The sequence below is a fragment of the Nanorana parkeri genome, unplaced genomic scaffold (genome assembly GCF_000935625.1).
Source record: "Nanorana parkeri isolate BGI_ZX_2015 unplaced genomic scaffold, ASM93562v1 scaffold48, whole genome shotgun sequence".
In the NCBI taxonomy this organism is placed as follows: Eukaryota; Metazoa; Chordata; class Amphibia; order Anura; family Dicroglossidae; genus Nanorana; species Nanorana parkeri.
This window is the reverse complement of record NW_017306316.1, coordinates 2,629,780-2,651,796: the sequence shown is the minus strand read 5'-3', so window position 1 is coordinate 2,651,796 and position 22,017 is coordinate 2,629,780. Positions and strand designations below refer to the sequence as shown.

General features: G+C 42.7%; 1 protein-coding gene across 1 annotated transcript in view; it reads right to left on the bottom strand.

The window, feature by feature from the left end:
* The window catches only part of SGSM2 (small G protein signaling modulator 2), a 232,215-nt gene that overhangs the window by 178,030 nt on the left and 32,168 nt on the right, over nt 1-22,017 (bottom strand). The window lies entirely within an intron of this gene.

Sequence of the window (22,017 nt, the reverse complement as noted above, 5' to 3'; positions counted from 1 at the left end):
GGGGGGGGGAAACTAGTTCCATAACTAAAGAGAATTTACAACTCTTTTCAAAGATCTCGGTTAAGTGAAAAGGGACTGTGCAGATTTAGTTGCCAAGTGTCCCTCTTTCAGCAGTACGGTCCCCAAAATGTTCAGATTTTTTTTGGAGGTCTACCCACATCCCTCTGAGTGTCCTATCAGGGAGGGGTTGCAGAGGCAGGTGGCACATAAGTTGCACAGTCATTTTGCCCTTTGAAAGGGAATTTATATCCTAAACTAGAATGTTTGATCAGTATTTTTCTCTATCATACTTTACATCTATATTTTATGCAACATGCAGTGTGCTGCACACATGTGTGCTCTGAATAAAGGATCGCAGTCTAGAATGATTGTGTTGGTAGATCATGAATAAAATCTGCCCGAGCATGAGGTTCCCATGACAACATCTATATGCACAGTAATCACTCGTCAATAAGACATTCTGCATCTTAGACTGACACCTTTGCCCTTCTGCATGTAAAAATAGCTGCACTCTGCTTTGTGAAAGCACAACATCTCCTGTAATATTCCAACATCATTGTTTAAATAAATGGTTTAGTGTGAAACACCAGCTTTAAATAAAAATTATATTCACCTCCTTTCCTGGGCTGTCATTTGCAGAAACTCCTCTCCATGGTCCAACACCTCTACTCTTCAGGGTTGCCACACAACCCACTTCCTGTGAGCCCAGGCTGTCATGGGTATCTCACAAAAGAAAGTCCGGTCGTACACCGCACATTTCACTGAGAAACGTTTTTGCAGCACAAAGATTCACATTGTCCCACCTTAAATCCTCCTCACTCCAACACGTTTCACCCTTTCATGGTCTTAGTTGTAGAGTTGTATCTCTACGACTAAGCCCATGATAGGGTCAAATGCAAAATGTTTATTATCCCTTGAAGTGAGGCTATCTCTGCAATGCAAGGGTTAACTGCTCATTTTTGTGTAGGTGGTAAAAAAAAGTTATACTCACCAGAAGCGTTGAGCCGGCTCCCTGTTTCTCCAGCTCCCTGCTTCTCTATCCTTTGAAGCCTGTCTGCCCCTCCCCATCTGCAGCGTCCAACACATTCTGCAGCAAGCCGACTTGCGATCGCAACCTACCAGTGTTAGCTCTGTAGATCGCAATCAACCTAATGGGCATCCGTGATATAATATATTGCTGGGTTTTGTAGTCCTGTATAGCTGGTGGTATTCTGCAGTGCTGTATAATCATTATACAGCACTGCAGAATACCACCGCTCCTACAGTAGTCTTTCTACTGCGGGTGGCGGAGCGGCGGCGGAGCCATAGCAGCTTATACACACAGCCCAGTCAGTGCTCAGCTTAGTGTGGCTGGGACATTAAAGTACATCTAAAGGCGCTTCTGTAGCAGTTTGAAGAGGTCCCAAATCAAGTTACTATGTTAAGCACAAGCCTCATAAATTCGAAAATAAAAACTATGTGGTAGCAACATGGCAGCAGGCGGTAGAAGGGATCCAACAACAGAAGCAGTGCTGTCTATCTAGAAAGCAGTGGACAGGGATAGGTGTGACAAGTTATAGGCTTGTGAATCAGCAGTGACAATGCTTTCGTTTCGGAAAGATTCGTTATTCGGATTTTCGGAAATTCAGAGATTCGGATGTATATGAATTACAGAAATGGCGAATGCAAACGAATCTGAATTTCCAATTTCGAAAGCAGTAGTCTGTACAGATTTTCGTTTCAAGACGAATACTGGTTGCAGCTAAGTGATATTAGAGAGAAGTGTGAGGTCCCCCCCCCAATTCATACCAGACCCTTTAGGTCAGGTAGGAATGTTAGGAGGGACCCCCCCAAGTTAGCACACATTTTTTTTAAAGTGCGTGGGGTTCCCCCCAAAATCCATACCAGGCCCTTTAGGTCTGGTAGGAATTTTAAGGAGGAACCCCCAGCCCCCCAAAAACGGGGGGGGGGAACGTGGGCCCCCCCTAACATTCCTACCAGACCCTTGATCCGAGCACAGGCCTGGCAGGGCAGGAAAGGGGGTGGGGGCGATCGAGCGCCCCGGCCCCCCCCCCCCCCACTGTGCCTTACCAGGCCACGTGCCCTTGGCATTGGGAGGATGTCCGATGGGGACAAGAGCCTCTTCCCCACAACCCTGACCCAGTGGGGCTCTGTGTGCAAGGGGGCTTATTTGCATCGGGGTACCCCTTTAATTAAGGGGGCACCCAGATGCCACCCCCCCCCTTGTGAATAAGTATATGCATAAAAAAGTCCAAGTGGGGAAAAGTAAACATTTTTGAATTAATTTATACCTTGTCTTGGTGCATGTTGCGTCAAAACTTGTATTTTAAGTCACATTAGCGTACACAGATAGCCGTGAAAGGGCCTTTAGTGTTCTTTGGCTAACAGCTGCATCCATTCACATCACATATTTGTTTTACCATTTTCCCTACCTTAAGTTAACTAACTAACTAACTAACTAGATAACTAACTTAACATTTAAAGGAGTTCTAAAGTCCCAGGGTGTACTATCTTGTTATAACATCAGCAGTGGTGTCACCAGAGTTCTTTAGCCGAAAGTGCCATTTTCGGCCGGCATCCCCCCTTCACTTTTCGCCCGGGGCCCGCGCCCCTGCTGCACCCCCGGTTGTTACGCCACTGAACATCAGCATTAATAGGAATACATACTAGAGTTGTTTTTCATAATGCAATAAAAGCTTACTTGAAAAAATCCCTTTTATGTAGTGAGTGCTGCCTTCTGTCTGCCCATCACTTTCCACGAAGACCTGGATTCCCAGTGTGCTTCACATCTCCTACCCTGTTGCTTGATGTGATGCAATCTCGATTTCTCGGGACTACATAGCCCACAATGCATTGCTTCCAGTGAGCAATGCTGATGTTATGTTGTGGGCATTACCTGTGCATAATGCAGCCTCCTGAAATTCCTCCTGTTCAGAACCTCCTCAGTATGAACAGCAGCCACAGTAGGAGTTCATGTCTGATCTACTGTACATCATTGTGCTTGTGAAATCATTTATTTCATGTAAGGAAAAGACTGCATTTTCACCATATATGCTGCATGTTTACAGAAAAGTATATGATTGCATATTGTTTTGTTTAAAATGTCTCTGCTTGTCACATCATGTCTATGCACTGATCACATCACATTTTATTTGCTTATGCATTTTTTAAGTCCGCATGGTCTGTGTGTTTGTATGTGTATTTTGGTGCCTGTGTGTGTATTAGCTGTGATCTCACCTCCCACAGAAAAAGTTCAGACATTGAGTTCAAATGGCAGGCTTAAGGTGCCCATACACCTTACAATTATCTGCAGATTTTCTGTGGTCAGATGGAAAAAGTGCAACAGATTGGCCCAGGTGGAGATTACTCCATCCGCACAGTTAAGTGTAGATGGAGGAATCTGTTGCACCTTTTCCATCTGACCACAGAAAATCTGCAGATAATTGTAAGGTGTATGGCCAGCTTTAGATAGAGTGGTGACATTCACGGCGCTGATTGAAATTGTGTAACTGCATTGAGGAAGCATGTCCTATGGGCATCTTCAACAAGTGTATAAACTTCTAGATGGATATGGTTATTAGGACTTGGATAGAACATATAGAAATTCAATATAGAAATACACAGATATTTATTTTTAGTTTTTGACCATAGATACCCTCTCTATTAAAAAATATATGGAAATCTGTGTTAGACTCAATTTAAAATTTAATTAACTTCCAAAGACCACTGCATAAAATAACTGCATTGGATTTGCAACAAAAACACAGAAGTTTGCCGTTATTAATTTAGTAATAATTTCAATATGAAGAATATTAAAGTCAATATTTTATCAGGCATTAGATAGTTTTCTCTACAGCTGCACTGCAAAGGGCAAAACAGAAGATGAGCAATGAAGCACATGAACACATTTGATTTGCCAGAACTAGTGCTGGCTTGGAACAAGGACTGTACACTGTAACTCTCCATTAGTCTAATAATTAATGGGGAAAGAAGCCAGAGTTTGGCTTGAAAATATCCAAGTAACACTGGCAATGTATCAAAACGTTAATACTTTCTCATATCACTACATAATGTGCTCCAATTATTTTTGTTTATTGTAGCATCAGAGATGTCTTAATAAAATATAATATAGACTGTGGATTTATTGCTGGATGTGACTGTATGCTTTCTAGGAGAATATTCAGGAAAAGGTGTATGACATTAAAGAACATTAAAGGAGACGCCTCAGTTGACCACTCTCATCCTTCCTATTAAATACGATGTGGCCTAAGCCAGGCCAGGTTGTAGTCCAATGATAGCTATAAACCTGTACAGTACTGCATACGCACACAGTGGCGTCACAAGGGGAGTGGGGGGGTGCGGCTCGCACCCGGGTTCCCCTATTGGAGGGGTGACACCAAAATGACAGTCATTTTGGTGTCACACCCTCTGAAAAGTCAGGCACTCGGTCATTAACCGAGAGCCCGACAGTGTCAGGAGAGAGAAGGGGACCCAGCGGCATACCTCATCCCACCAGGTGAACACCCCCATCCTCTCTCTGCCGATGTCCATCACCAAGATGGCCGCTGGCAGGCATCAATAAGACGACCGTGCATGCCCGATGACGTCATCGCGCACGTGCGTGGCAACGTCATGCGGGTTTTCAGAAGGAAAACTACCATGGATTACAGTAAGGCACACATTACAGTATTGGTTTATGTTAAAAAATCTGAGGGTTTAATGTCACTTTAAGTTATCTATAGTGCCCCAAAACATAATATAATACCTATTTTTTCATCAAATATAAAAGATGAGGTTGCAACGAGTAAATAGATACCCAACTCGCCCAGCTAAAAAACTGTGTGTTTTTCGATGGCCTGCTCGGTGATACCCAACATGTGTAGCACGATCATTGGTTTCGTATGTAGTCGCACACTACACATGTTTGCGTTAATGCACTCACGCAGGCGGGGGAGTTTAAAAATGCTTTTTATTATTTTTACATTTATTTTATTTCATACAATTTTTTTAAAACTTTTTCTATTTTTTTTTAACTTTATTTAATTGCTATCACATAGGAGGGCTTACAAGTAGTAACAGGTACTTTTTAAGGTGATACTAGGGATCCAAAAGACCCCCTTATCACCTCTCCACTCTAAATAAGCTATTGGAGCACAGATCGCACTCCAATAGCTTATTGCTCGGCTTCTGCAGCCGAGCAATAACAGCTACGGAACCAGAAATGATGCAATCAGCATCGCTCACGGGCCCATTCAAAGGGGAGGAAGTCAACAAACGGATGTTCGCTGATCTCCTCCCCCGGCTCCCTGCTGACACCTGACATGCCGGTCCCGGGCATGCAGGAGGGGCAGCAGAGCCCGGGGAACAAGGCAGGGGCGTCGAGCGAGCTAGCCGCCAGAATCGTTTCCATTTTAAAGCCGACAGTCGGTTTAAAGGCGCCCATTGCCACCGGCATATGACAGTGGCAGCAAAAGGGTTCAACAGTTACAAGTTCAGTAACCCAAATTGTCCATGGGTGACGCTTTAAAAACCTGTAAAGGCCATCAATTTAGATTTAACTGTTAACCTCCTATGCAATATTATGTTGCTGGTGACAGATCTTCTTTAGTGAGATATTAGGAGTCACCTTTACTTAATGTGAACTCTGCAGCCCAGAGTCTGTGGCGAAAGGGTTAAAACCCAACTCCAGGTAAACTTTTCTTTTTTGTTTGGATACACAGGGAGAGTAAGTACTATATGTAAATACTATATGTAATTTACTACTGTTATGCACACTCAAAATCTGGGATAGAGTGTGTGAGCCAGTGGGTGACCTTTTACCTTGTCTATCAAGCTGTAGATATATGGTATCAGGGACGTGCCGAGGGCAGATACCAACACATGGGCCATTTTTATCACACAGACAGCCACAGTGACAACTCACCAGCGTAAGAAATGGAAAAAGACCACTTACCAATCTCTATGGAATGGATATCTCACTAGTCAAGCCAGAAAGATGTTGCTACCTCGTTGCCCCCTCGCCAGTGAGGGATATTTGGCAGCATTAAGGGCCAGCAAGAAAGCAATTCTACAGGGGTAAGTAATGGGTAAGTGGAAGGCTTTTCTGCATGAACCTTCCATTGACCATATGTGGTTATCAGCAGAGTTGCTCATATGACATCAGCCTTAGATGTGCCAGCATTTTAAAATATAGATATTACAAGATGGAAAATTGAAAAAAAAAAGTCCTGCCATACTGAGAGTACCCAGCAACTCTAAAAGATGAAAGTCTTAAGCCATGTTAACAATGATTTATGAACAATATTGGTAAATCTCCAATGGTCCAGCAGTCCCTAATCTAAGGCCAGCCAGCCAAATGGGACAACATGAAAATATTTGATGCAACTTCAAATCACTTGTCCCATCTGAAGTCAGGATTAAGGTTTTGTAAATCAAATTACAAACAGGCTAAGAAAATTAATCTGACGTGTTTGTTTTCTTTGAAAAACCACAAGCGTTTTCTTCCTTGACATCTGTGTAGAAAATTGCCAGGTGTTGACAGGTGAAGATCTGCTCAATCTATGTAATCTGCAATAAAACCACCTAGCAATTTTCTCACACTTGACACGAGGACGTCTAGAGAAACAATATCTTAGTGATTACTGTCAGATCTACAGTATATGATAAGATAAAATGACTTATGAGGAATATAAAACTACAAGGGTGAAATATATCTTCCTAGAATAAGTAATGCTTGTTCTAGTCTTATAGCTTCCACCATTGACAGAGTTCACTTTAGGATATTTGGCACCCACTGCAAATTTTTAGTATGGCACAAGATTCCCAGACACTGTGAAAAGGCTAACATTGGTCTTTTGTATAGAAACCCTCCTTGACTTTTCATATTTTATATAATTGCTTGGGCCAGACTTATATTCACTACCCCCCAGGCTAACTATATTATCCCTTCTCCTCCTACCCCAGGGGCTGGTTAACTTTATTAGAAAACTAAAAGGATCAGACTTCATAACCTCACAAGGTATGTCGAGGCTAGGGGCAAAGAGAGAAAGAAACAACTTAAGTGCACCTGAAACTATAATAGTAGGGCAATAGCAGGGCAACCTGTCATCCTATTATGCTTGCAGTTTGGTTATCGGTATACAGACCCATGATGTGTGGGTGGCTGTGTGCTGCCCCTTGTAGCCTTGCTGCCCTGGACCATGGCCTATATTTGCTATGCAACGATACATCCCTGATAATGGCATTACACAAAGTAAATGTTTCCAGGTTAGTAAATCAACTAGAGGATGAGAAAAGGAAGGGAGGGATAAGGTGTCCCCTATAAAGCAATGTTGTACCTTCAACAAAACTAATACTAATCTGCCCTCCTACGCCTTTCTGAACTAAAATGCCCTACCCCAGCGTCTTATGTACCTCAGTAGAACAGTTATGGCATGATCTAATGATTACAAACTGTCAGCCAAAAATCTTCTTCAGTGCGGGCTGCACATGAATGCAGTGGGTCCTCCTAGACTTGTATAGAGCAAAGGGAAAGTAAGCACATGGTGCCAAAGCGGTTGTCATTAATATGAACCTGTTACTTTGATCTGCATCGGCAAGTGTTAAAGTAGATGGTAAGGCGATATGACCGCTGCTACGACACTCAATACATCCTGGATAGAGGGAATGCATGGTAATAAAGCAATAGCCACACCACGTGCATATACTTCTCCAGACTTATTTCTGCCACATGTATTAGCACAGTAGGTAATCAAAAGATTCGTCATCAGGGCCGGATTCCCCACAAGGCCACAGGGAGTAGAGGAGCGCCACAATGGATAATGGCCCTTTTTTAGGAAGTTCAACTGCCTGAGGTCCTGAGCTTGCTGGGGACCTCAGGCAGCTGTTGTTGATAGTGCCGGTCTGGCTGCACATTACCCCTTCCTCCTTCCCGGGCCTGGCACAGCACAGGACAGCCCCACACCCATCAGTACAGCCCTGGAGCCTGGCACAAGCCCGAATCCCACCTGTTCAGCCCTAGAGAGCCCAGCAGCCGCATGCGGAGCCCTGTAGAGCCTAGCACCCGCCCACAGAGCCCTGGAGAGACCCACACACAGCCCTGGTGAGACCCACACACAGCCCTGGTGAGACTTGCAACCATCCCTGGTGAGACTTGCATGCATCACTGTTGAGAAATCTGCACGCATCCGTGGTGAGACCTGCACGCATTCCTGCTGAGACCTGCACGTATCCCTGGTGAGACCCAAACACAGCCCTGGTGAGATCTGCACGCATCCCTGTATAATTGCTGTGTAATCATGGGTTGATGGGATCTGTAGTCCTCTATAACTGATTGCCATTCTCCATTGCTGTAAAACTAATGATTATACAGCAATATTGAATGGCAATCGGCTACAGAAAACTACAAATCTCAGTAATCCATGATTGCTAGTTGCCTTTCTTCATTGGGGGGAGGCGGTTGGCGGGGTGGGGGGCGCATTGAGGAACCTTGTCTTGGGGCAGCAGAGAGAGTAAATCAGGCATACATCTCAATTCAGTGGAGATTCACCCTACTCTCTTGAAATCTAATCTGCAAGTTAAAATTTGTGTTTTGTTTTTTAAAAATGTTTTTTTAAAGATGACATTTAAGGCAGCGAGGTTTCTACCACTTACCCTGGAGAATGGGGTGAAGGGGAATCCTCACCTGTTCACTAAACAGATATCTATGAACATATAACACATCACACTGATCTAATACAACAACACTAGAATAAAATGAAACAATAACTCATGTCTATCACTTTTTATCTTGAACATATTGTGGTGATATTTCCCATGAAACGCCCATCATGGACTATGACAGTACGGTAAGGAGCACAATGCAAAAACTCATATTGGAGATTTTGCTTTTATGTATTTTTATTTTTTCATTTTTGTTCTGTCTTGTCTGGCTGCAGCAGAATTGGTTGGGACTGCGGAGATAAAACATGTTTGATAGAAACCTCTAATAATATGCCCTATATCAATATGTATTATAAAATAAATACAGACATTTATGGATCATCTAAATGAATTACTAGTTTCAGACAGAGCTAGCTGGTTACTATGAGGGAAGTGGCAAAAATACTGCTGATCTGATCTCTAGTGTATTCTCTCATGCTACATTCATAAACTATGGTGTGGAAAACACAGCAATACACAATAGAGGTCAATCCTGCTGTTTTCTGTTTTCAGATTTCTTATATTGCCCTGCCTGCAATTCAGACAATCTTTTTAGACATGAACAGTGGAAATCAGAATTACAAGTTTACCGCAGAACTTTGGGAAAACAGCTAAATACACAGTTAAAATACATATGGAAGCTGGTTTACCTGCCAAATAATGTGCATTTCTGTCCATCCAGATGGATACTTACAAAGCACTGATAGTGACCTGAGTTTTCTCTGTTGCAGTCAAGCAACACAGATAGGTCTCCTTCCTGCCTTCACCCAATGATTGCCCAGTTTCAGAGCAGCAAGGTACTAATTAGGTAATCGCTCTGCTCTCGCCTCCTTTAAAGGTTTATTAAACCCTCATTTGTTTTTGCATATATCTACTGCTAGCAAGCAGTAGATATATGCAAAACGATTTTTAAAAAAAACCTTAAAATACTTACCTGTGTCTCCGCCGCACGCTCCTGTCCGAACATCTGAAAATTTCTCAGGCGGGCGCATGCGCGCAGTTCAGATGTTCGGCCAGGAGATGAGGAGAAATACAAAGTAAGTATATGGAGCAGCGTGGAAACATACAGACTCCATGGGACTTCAGAGAAGATTAGGACAGTGGAGTCAGCGCTGGATCAGAGACCGGCACCAGCGCTGGAGCGACAGCTAAAAACTACAGGAAAGAAGATGAGAGGCATCAGGTAAGTCCTTACATTAGCACTGTGGGGGCGGGGGGACTTTTGCCCTCAATGTCACTTTAAGCATGTTTCTGGCCAGCAGATGTGACTGCACAATGCCTGAATCAGTTTTAGTGCTGCCCCTCCCTCTCCTAGTCTCAGAGCGCTTGTACAAGCTGCATTTTCTATTGAAAACAAATTGAATTCAGGAATTTATCCTAGTTGCATTTAAAATAAATTTAATATTTTTTTCTTAAAACATAAATAAGTACTTTCTATTTGGTTTTGTTAATATCTGCCTAGAGGTCAGCTTTAACTCCAGCCAAACAGCTAAACACACAGTTGAGATACATATATGTGAACTATTCACCAGCCAAAATGTCATTTTTTTAAGTCTGTTCAGTAAGTCTTGTGATTGACTCACTTCTGCCACACTGCTTACGCAGGAGAGAAAAAAAAACACTATTTCCTACTGGACTTAACGTAGGTTCCTGTGCCATTTGTTTGCTTAGTGGAATATGGATATGCATCATCACAGTGATAAGATCCTCTTTTGCCATCCTGCACTCCTGCTTCTCCCCAGCTCTGTGTCACTCTTAATGAATACATAACTGGACCAAAGGTTGTTACTTCTGCATTATTAGTCCAGTTATATAGCAATAATCTCTGAAGAGAAAACCTTCCCTGTAATATATCATTTTTTTTTATTGAATATTCCTATTCCTATCAATTCTGCCATATTTTCCCTATTTTATTATGTTTTCATTTAAAAGGCTTCTTACTAACCTAATGAGATGCTTTAGAAGTCAAATGTTGCTAAAAGCACTGAAGAGGAATTTTCATATGCAGCTAAAGCCTGCATTTTCTATTGTACTGAACAATGTGTGCCTACAGGAACAGGACCTGATTTCATTTACAAGGCCCGCTAAGACAGCCACCTAGTTCCGTACATCTGAAATAATATAACAAAGTGTATTCTACTCATGGTTAAAGGTTAAGGCTGAACACTTGGCAGATGATAATAGATCACCACTTAATCCAGTTAAATTGTGTTGTGTTCCTACAAAAGAACTGTAGGTTTGTTCTTAAGTTTAATTTGTATGTAAGTTGGAACAGGTAAATTTTTTAAGTGTAACTCCAGTCCCAAATTGTTTTGTTTTGGATAGCATAGGGAAGAGTTAACCCCCTGTAATGTTTGTTTTGCTGTGTGTGCCCCTGTTCAGAAGATTTCACCTCACTTTCTGTCCCTGTGACAGGTGGATTTTGAAAATGTTGGGTTGTCGTGGAAACAAGGATTGGTGATGAAGCTTCAGTGGAGACACCTTTTTCCCATGATAACTCTTACAGGAGTGAATTCCCCTTCCTAGGGGTAGATTTCCTCTCACTTCCTGTTGTGTCAAGGACAGGAAGTGAGATTAAATCTTTCTAATGAGGATACAGGCCGCAGTAAAAAGCTCACAGTGACATGGAAGAAGAGGCGGGCACGCCTCGTCTGCACGTCTAACAAGAGCCAAGTTCCTGTAATCTATGTATAGTACTACGAACCAGACCCAAAAAGGTGGGCACTCCTCATCGGCAGAAGCAGAGTAGCATTACAACTACTGAAATTCTGCGCTGTACATTTTGGCTGCAGCCTGGGGCCCCCTGCTGTACAGTAATAGCCTCCATTTTTAAGTAGGGGTCGTATGTAAGTCGGATGTTTGTAACTCAGGGACTGCCTGTAGTAGGAATAGATCATAAACATAGAGGGGTGGAACCTGTGTCCCTTAATGGATGCCAAAAAAAGGATTTTTAGGTGAGATTCCATGGAGTCACTAAAGGCTGTAGAGGTGGAACTATATGAGCAACACCTTTGTACAAAGGCCTTGACAGGGGCTTGCAACGCAATTGGTTTTACTAGAGCTGAAATTTGTCTCTTTAGGGCGCTCAAAGCCAGTTGTGGACCCACACCAGATTTTACAAAGGTCAGGATCCATCCCACAGAGTATTTCTTGGTATTAAATTTTCTTGCCTAGTGCCAGTGAAAGTACGCTTTCCCTCTGGGAGCAAACAATTAGGAGTTTCTCTTGTGGAAGGGACACTCTTGACTTAGCCATATCCAGGATCAGACCCAGGTATTTAAAGCAATGAGTTGGTTCCAGTTAAGACTTCTGAAGGTTCAGGATCCAACCAAACCTTAGTAGAGCCTGGACAGTTTGGCTGACATTGTCCATTCAGGTCTGTGCTGACTGTTCTCCTAGTAGGTGATTGACTACGTATCCCACTATGGGAATGCCCTGTGAGTGTGATACAGACCCTGGTGAACACTCAGGGTGCAGAAAATTGGTAGTGTTGTGTGCCTGCAGCGAAATGCAAGAAGTATTGAAATGCTGGAAAGGTATAGACATGCAAGTAGGCATCCTTGATGTCAAGGCAAACTAGAAAGTCCTCTGAGTGAAGGGAGGTTATGATTGACCTGTTGAATTCCATGCAAACTTTCTGCACTCAAATGCGTACATTGAATGCTTTGAGATCCAGGATGGGACAGATGCCCCCTTTTGATTTGGAAATGATGAACAGATTTAAGTAAAAACCTTGAATCCTTTCCATTTGCAATGACAACATGAATGAGTTTCATTTAGGCAAGAAATGGTCAAGTCCACAATGGAAACAGACCAAACTCACCTCCATGGGATAAAGCATGTTGGAAGGGCAAAACAGTTCTCAGCTGCACATATTTCAGAGACAGACAATGGAGTAGAGGGTGTGGAAATATGCCTATGGTCCATGTGTTCTGAGTCAGTGATCATGGAAGTGACTTTAGTCATGAAAGCCTGCATAGCTGTAAAAAAAACTCCTTCATGTATATAGCAGAGGAGAGAGCCACACTAAAGCTAGGGAAGATTCGGAAGAGTGGTTGGATTTAAGCATGGGGCTACAATCCAAGTTGTCCATGTCAGGTGGAGTTCTGGTGCCTCCTCTTCCCACCCACAGCTGCTGCTATACAGAAGGTGAAAGGGAAAGAGAGCAATATCATGTTTGTATGATTTAGCAAAAGTTATTCCAACAATTGTAATGTAATATCAAAGTATGCAACTGGCACACCATATTTGACAGTCAGGTTAGAGTCCTAGGCAATGTAAAAGTTTCTATCTGTAACATATTGTTAGTAACAGTTGGAAGCCCTTTATGTAATTGCTTACTAGGTGTAATAGAAATGAGGAACATAGCTGCCAAATTCGTTTTCTGCACGAATGAAGGAATAAGAAGTTTTGCAAAGATAGCTGCATAGTTGCTCATATTTCAGCTCTAGTTGTCCTCTTTTTTGGCAAGTGTGTGGGTGGAGCGAGGGAGGAAGATGCTGTGGGAAATTTTACACAAGTCTCAGTGGATGCTGTGTAGGTGGACCAGGTTTTCGTAGCAGTTCTGGTTGGATTCCCATCCCGGAGAGGGAGGCTGGGCTGCTTTCCATGCATAACTTAATCCCAGTTTCGTTCAGATAATGCTAATGAGTTATTTCTTTTTATTTCTTCATGCCCAAAGGGTTCAGAACAGAAACACTCAGATATAAAGCCAGGACAGACAGGAATCAGATAGAATTCATTAACTAGGTATAGCTCTCATTAGTTAACATTAAAAAGATTGGAAGTCTTCTGCGTAAGTGACTCTCTTGAGACTTCTCATTTAACACTTTCATTAGCAGTATGACAGTTGTCAAGCGCTGTTATTAGATCAAAGATTTATTTTTGGAAGCAGCACAAACAAGAGTCCAGACAAGGCCCCACTCATGTCTGGTTAACTCCTGTAAAGAAAGCCATAAATGGAATTCGAATGTAACGATGCCAACAGTAAATTAGTCCATGTGTTGTGTCTTCAAGAGCCCATGTATTATTGATTTCAATGATCAAATTAATGTCATAGCTGCTGCAGGGCCTTATTTAAAGGACATTGCTTTAAACTGAATCCAAAAACAGAATCAGAAAAAAACTTCCTGTGTATCATAGATAAGCATGCACATAGAGACTAGCATTGCACTACAGCACCATCTACAGCTCAAAAAACATACAGTATCACTACATCAGTATATACTGTTGCATTTCCAACACCCCTTCTCAACAGCATATGCGTTGCTATATGACGTTTAGCTGCTCTCGAAGGAAACAATCCTTTGACAATGGCTTGGTGAGTGCATCCTCAGTCATTTCCTCTTCTGCTGCCTTTCTCCATTGGTTGGCTTCGCGTTTTGGTCATTCTTTTATGTTGTCCCACGATGTTGGTTAGAGTATGCTATTTGTCTTAGCAGTATATGAAGTGAATCTTCTAATTTCAGGTTGTTCAGCAGAATTTAACATGGAATTTGACTTATCCATTGTGAGTTCCACCTCTTTTTCTATGCGGCTTCAATGTGCTTAGCTTTCTTTGCTGGTTGACTGGTCAAATTCACTTCTCAACTTCCCGGGATCATTGTTTCTGGTGATGGGTTCTCATTAGGGATGCACGGATACCACTTTTTTAAGGCCGACTACGAGTACTGATACTTTTTTTCAATCTTGCTTCATTGAAGACGCGATGGAGGTCCTGTGTGCGGCGGATTCGGGTCCCTGAAGATGGCGGACGCGGCACAGGTACTCGTTTTATGTATCAGAGTATTTGCACGAGTACGAGTACTCATGCAAATACTCGGTATCGCGGCCGATACCGATGCTTGTATCGGTATCGGTGCATCCCTAGTTCTCATAGAAATAAACTATAAATGAGTGTCACTTTGCCAGTCTTTGGGTGGAGGATTCTATATTCCTTACTTTGTTCACTATAGCCCACCAGAATACCTTGTATGGCTGTGTTCTCCAACTTGGATCACTTCTCATTGGGAATATATGCATAAGCTTTACATCCAAACACTCTAATGTGCCCTAGACTAGGCTTCCATCCATGTCACATTTCAAATGGGGTGTTTTCAATGGCTTTTGATGGTAGTCTGTTCTGTAGGTTTGCTGCAGTCATGACAGCTTCTTCCCCAGTACTTCTTAGGTAGGTTGGCATCTGATAGCATGCATCTGGCCATTTCTATAAGAGTGCAATTTTTCCATTCTGCTACACCATTTTGTTCTAGAGTGTATGGTATGGTTGTCTGTTGTACTATACCCTGTTTCTTCAGATAGGATTCCACTTCCTTACTGATATATTCTCCTCTATTGTCGGTGTGTATAATTCCTGGTTTCTGTTGGAATTTGTTGCTGGACATGACTACAAACTCTTGACGTTTTTCTGATGTTTCATTCTTGTTCTTCATCAGATAAGTTGTTGTGTACCTGGGCTGATCATCAATGAAAGTTAAAAGATATCTGCTCCTGCCTCATGTGGGAATTTTCATTGGTCTGCACACATCATTGAGTATGAGCTCCATAGGGTAGGTGGTCTTTCTTTAGGGAGCCTGTGGAAGTGGGGTACGTGTGGTCTTTGCTTCCATACAGCATTTGCATGTCATGAGCATTTGGCAGGACAGTACGGTTATAACTTCTGATAAACCTCTCTTTATAATGTCCTTTGTGACTTCTGGATTTCGGTGCCCAAGTCCTCTGTACCATAGATGGATACATTTGTTGTGTGGATTATGAGTGGCTGTCTTGACTTGTTCGTCTGCGGCGAGTCTATATAAGTGTTCATCCAATTTTCCTTTTGCAAGTATTTGCTTATTGTTTTGGATTGTACATTCATTGCCTAAGAATTGAACTGTGAGACCGTTATTACCAAGGGTTTTCACTGATAAAAGGCTTCCTTCTAAGTCTGGGACATACAGTACATTTTTCACAAGGATATACTGCTTGTCCCCTGACGGTGTGATGTAGTTCAACAATCTTTGACCTTTAGCTTCTGCAGTAATACTTTTACCACTTGCTAGGAAGACTTTGTCCTTTGCACTGAAATCAATTTCTGTGAAAAAGGTCTTATCACCTGAGTCAATACACCATCCGCGTGGTATACTTTTTTGAGTCACTTTAAAGGTAGCGCTCCATGATGTGCCTGCAGTTTCCTTTGTGGCTGCCTTAGCTCTTTCTCTTGTCGGTGCCTCTCGTTTTGCTGCTCAGCTTTCCAGATTTAACAGTCCTTTTTCAGGTGACCAGTCTTTTTACAGCGAAAACACGCTCTTCTTTCTTTTTTTTTTGCTTTGCACTCTCATGCACCTGAAGGGCTTTCTTGTTTACTTAATTGTGCATATTTCCTTTCCTTTTGTCATATTCATCGATTAATTTTCCTTTGGCGTATTCTTTTGTTAGTTCCTGCTCAGTTCTGGTTTCTAGAGCATTAATAGGAGCACTGTATGGCTCTGGAAGATTGCATAGCAGTAATTATCGTGGTTATCTTTAATTTCCTATCCAATTGCACATAGTTGTTCTACAATTTCCAGCATGGCATTCACATGTTCATGCATTTCCTGGCTATCATGTACCTGGTAGAAGACCAAATTAGCTGAGGAGGCCCCCTTGCGACTCTTGTCCCGCACCCCTGAGAGTGGAGACAGGGAGTGAGAGGACAAAAATTTGCACAAGTGCCAAGAGGGGTGCAGACACCGTGCTATGCCACAGTTTAGGAGCAGGATCCGAACGAAGGTGAGACAGGTCCAAGGTCAAGCCAGGTGGTCAGCATGGTGCCAAGACAGAAAGCATAGGTGAAGTCAGACGAGCCAAAGGTCACACCAGTTGGGCAGCGAGGTACAAGACTGCAGAGGCTACAGAGGCAGAATCCAGGAACAAGCAGAGGTCAGGGGTAGGCAGTGACCAGGTAAAGTCAAAGGTAATCCGGGTCAAATACAAGTAGCAGGCAAACAGGCAGAGTAACACGCACTGTGAAAATACAGAGAAGAGAAAAAAAAACTTCCTGTGCATCTTAGATAAGCATGCACATAGAGGCTAGCATTGCACTAGAGCAGTGATGGCGAACGTTTTTGAACCCGAGTTCCCAAACTGCGACGCAAAATCAATTTATTTATCTCAAAGTCAGCCAGCGCTAAAAATAACTATAGTATTGTATTGCAGTTTGGGCGCTGGGCTTTAAAAAACATTCAACATCACTGCCTTAGGCAAAATAGGGAAACACACATATTCAAACATTTATACACTCAGTAAAACACACATCACACACTCTCTCTCCTCACCGCTCGGCGTGCTGATGATGGTAGTGGCTTCCACCCCCGCTGCCGCCTGCGGCGCCCCCCAGCGCCTCGTTCACTTTTCGGATCCCCGCTGCATACAGATGGGGGAGAGCAGCCCCACATCAGGAGGACAGGACATCGTGATCTACCAGGGATCGCTTTGCGATCATTGGTAGATCGCAATCGACCTAATGGGCACCCCTGATTTATTATATTGCTGGTTCTGCAATATATTAAATAGAATCTGGGCACCTGCCAGGTTTAAAGATGGCCGCCACGATTCGCAGCGGCCATCTTTAAAAACTTAACATGACTTTACAGTGACCTGCACCTGGAGTGTGCGGGTCACTGTAACCGGGACCTAGGCTCGCGTGCCACCAGAGGGGCCTCTGCGTGCCCTCTGTGGCACGCGTGCCATAGGTACGCCACCGCTGCACTAGAGTGTCATCCACAGCCCAAAAGACATATCAGTGCATCAGTATATGCTGTTGTATTTCCAACATATGTTAGTGTTGACAGCTTGTAAATCTAATTTATACTCTGTATGCCCAGTGTAAAAAAACAAGAACTAAGACAATGTTGCTTTTCTGCTTTGCCTGATGGTAGCAAGACAGTAAACCCAATAACAACAAGCTGAAGACAATATTTCCAAGCTGTACTCAAATAAACTATTTGGAGTTATCAAGTAATACCCAATTCACATGAAGAAAGTTGAAATGTACAAAGTGCATTAAGGAAGCATCAAACTAATTGTTTAGCTACTCAGCATGTGTTTAACTGTAATTCGTTTTGTGAATAATAATCGTTGTCACTGGAAAGCCCAATCATTATGTGCTAGATAGTATCACCCTTGTTTACCACAAATGGAAATATCTGTCTCCAAATAATAATATATAACACATTAGAACATTTTGAATATTAAGATTAACATATAATGTTCGTACTGGGTGACATTATACAGCCAAAATACAAATTTTGTTGTCATGATTTCTATAAAGATAGATCATATGTTTTAGGTAATTGCTTTGACTTTCACAATTTAAAAAAACCCCACAAAAACAGCTATTTTTTCAGACTATCTCTCGTTTTTTTTTGTACAGAAGCATGTGGAATAAAATTAGATTTTTTTTGAAGAGCATCGTGTGCTGGTTTTGCAGTTTTTGAAACTCCAGAAGAGGGTTATCCATGCACCTAATGTGGATTACAAGGATGCATGACAGGGGTGAGCTGTGCGTTTTGTGTTTTTAATATCACTTGGATTATTCTAGTCAGAGCTTTAAAGTGAACCTGTGCCGAGTTTATGCACGCTACAGTAGTTTATTGTCAAAATCATTTTTTTGGTCAAAATATGTTTTCATTGCGGGGGGGCGTTTTTAAAGGAGAGTTTCCTAACTGTCATGCTGATCCAGAACAAGAATGCTGCACATTAATCCATAATGTCTGAACTCCTAATCTGCATACTTGTTCTAGGCCAGTGACCCATAAGGTACTGAAGCTTTTAACCACTTCACGACCACAATACCTAAATATACAGCGGGCCACTGAAATGGTTATACCAGGAACACAGCTGCTGTAATTTTAAACACAGGGCGATGGCTGTTGAGGTACAAGCAATCCGGCGTCTATACAGCCGCTGGATCCCTTATACCAATCAGCGGATCGTGCTGCCCTCATCCCCCTCCGCCATCGCCGGCTTCCCCGGGCTCCACTGTCCCCCGTGCGGGTCCAGCACAGCAGGTCTCCCCACAATGATCCTCCGATCACTGGACCCGGAAGTGATGTGTATTACATCACTTCTGGTGTCACTGTTTACATTCTCTGACTCTTAGAGCTTCTTTGGGGTCCCTAGGTGACATTAGGGGTCTGAAAGACACCTAAAGTCTCCATAAAGAGGAGCTGTCACACTCTATCTGCTATTACATAGGGGGCTTATTAGCCCCCTATGTGATAGCAATAAAGTTAGTGTAAAAAAAAAAAAAAATTAAGTAAAATATAAAAGATTTTTTAAAAAAGCAAATAATTTTTTTTAAAAGTCCTATGCCCCCCACGTGCATGCACGTACATACACAAACACGTGTTAGTGCACCTATGCGCAAAAACGAAAACATGTTACATATTGCCGTGAACGTGTGAGTGAGAGCAATAATTCTAGAGCCATTAATCACTGTTAGCACTATATTGATGAACAGTAAAAGCTTTTAAAGTGTTCCCTATGGGAAATTTGGGGTATTTAAGTTTTTTGCGAACAAAATTTAAAGGCTTGACATGTTTGGTAACTATTTACCTAACATGACCCCATCTTTCATATTTTACCCAACAAATTGGGTATTATATTTTGTTTCTGAGCGCTAAATTTAATTTAAATGTATTTTATCCTAAAAATACCGGTTTGATAAACATTTGCGCAAATACCGTGTGACATAAAAATTTGCAACTAGCCTTTTTGTTTTTATTCTACAGTACAGGGCCCGCTGTATATTTAGGTATTGTGGTCCTGAAGTGGTTAAAAGCTTCAGTACCTTATGGGTCAGCTCCCTACACCAACTTCCTTTCAGGCTCTGACATGTTTTGTGATCAAATGCCTAGAGCGGCAAAGGTAGCTGATGCTGGAAGATGTCAAAAAGGTAAGTTGGTAACCTATGTCCTTTGACAAAAAGCACCTTTCACCACTGCCTGCCAATCGATAAGGCACCATGGCAGACTTTGAATGGTACCCTTTTTTAGACCACAAACAGAAATATGTCCCTGCAATAAAAGGGCTAGTTGGTTGTGTATGCCCCCGAAACCAAAGGTTCTCAGTCGTTCCCTGAGAGCAGGAATGCATGACTGAGCCTTGCTTATAGCACAATCTACCCGCTAGGAAGGAGGACTGGGATAATGAAAGCTTCATTAATGTTAAGTCCAACGTTTTCATGAAATAAAAACTGTTATGGTTTATAAGAACAGGTATACTGGGACTTCTGATCATATTGTCTTACAAAGCCATGTTTCTTGTACTAATAATAAATGTGTTCATCAGGGGAAAACATTTTGTTAATACTATAAGAACATAGCGCTGAACACTCACGACCACATTTGCATAAGCCTCCTCAAGGCTGACATCAATAATCGCTTTAGTTATGAAACTACGATAAAAAAAAAAAGATAATACTGTTTACATGGCTCATTTGTGGGAAATTTACACTTTTACTAGGACACAAACATTATGTAATGGACTAAGAAATATATTCAGTCTACAGGGGTAGAAATTAGTCAGCTCTACTAGAGCATCATGGGCCTGCTCTTGGAGAGGGTGTTACCCCGATGCCTTTCTTAATGCAATCATTAAGAAAGCGATGCTGTCATCATCACATCACCTCTGCTCTCTGTATCATTGAAAACTACCCAGCCATTAAGAAGACCCTGCATGACATGTGTTCAGCCTGAAAACATCTAGAAAAGTATAAAGCAAAAAAATAAAGCAAAATTATTATTGAGGAAGCATCCAGAATTCAGGAGGATTCCATGAAACCTGTGATGTGAGAAACAGGTAGGTTGTCATTGCTAGTCTTCTTCCAGCCTGCTTCAGCATTCTTTATACACAAGGTAATAATCTCAACCCTCATCCTGCTTAAAGAGGAACTTTACCCATATCTTTAAAAAAACAGCAAACACACCTTTAGACATGTTTAGTAATAGTAATCTACAAACAGATACTCCTAGATAATTGCAGACTTTGCATTCCTTATTTCTTTTTTCTTTCCCAGTCTTCTGACAGAGGCCATTTTGCTAAGGGCAGATTGCTATATCTTCCTTTACTTCCTGCAACTCTGGCACATGTGACTAGGACAGGTAACCGTGCATATCATCTTAGGGGAGGAAAATGCCTTTCCCTGCGATCTCATGGATTACAGATGAGATTTCCCAGCAATGCTCTGCTGATGTAACCTTCCCAGGATGCACATTACACCATTTGTGCCAGAAGTGGACCAGGAAGTAGATGAACTCTATTAGTAAGAAGGGATGCTCCAATATCAATACTAGACATACCAGCAGATTGACTCCTGCCCAAAAACGTGCATGCACACAAGCATGCAATCCATTGCTGAAAGTTCCTAGAAAATGCACTTTAGCACATAAACACACGCGTATGAGAACAATTATGCTCAATATCGCAAGCAGGTGAGCATACTGAAGCGCGCTCGTTAGCGTGCAGGTGCACACTAACCTATATAGACAGACGAGAAGCCTTGACCAAGTTGCTGAGTGTTCTTCAGCTAGTCTCTGTGTGCCCTGTAGTTTGTTCCTGTATCCTGACTTCCTGTGTATGAACCCGGCTTGTGACCAATTGACTTGCTTTCTCCTCCTGATTCAGTACCTCTGCTCTCTGATCTCCTGGCTTACGTTTCCTGACCCTGCTCCTGACCTGTGATTCGGCATCTCAAGATTTGGCTCCCTGTGTATGACCTTGGCTTGAACCTGACTTCCCTCCTGGTTTGCCACTGGGTGGATCGCTCCTTCAGTACCCTGAGCAACTACATCCAGCTAGTGCTCCGTTGGCCTCGCGCTCCTGCTCTGGTTTTATGAGGTCCCGGTGTCATCCCGGTCTTGCCAATTCACCAGCTGGGCCAACACACTCAAGCGCCTCCTCAACCACCCAGCCACCAGTACCGGACCTGTGCTCCACTCTGTCCTTACATCCCCTGCCCTTACATCCTACTTCCAGAGGTGTGGGACAAGAGGTGCACGGGCAGCCCCCTTCTCAGCTGAGTCTCCAGTCAGGTACGTGATACCAAGTATTTGGGCGAGTACTCATACTCGCTCAAATGCTCCGATACTTACCCCAGATACCGGGTCTTTCGGTCATAGGGAGATTTCCTCTGACCGACAGTGCCGTGAAGGAACATGGAGCAGGCTTTCCGGCCAATCAGGAAGCTGGGAGGCGGGTCATTACCTGACCCGCCTCCCAGCTTCCTGATTGGCCGGGAAGCCGGCTCCATGCTGATTGGCCGGGAACCCCGCTTCCCAGCCAATCAGCATGGAGCTG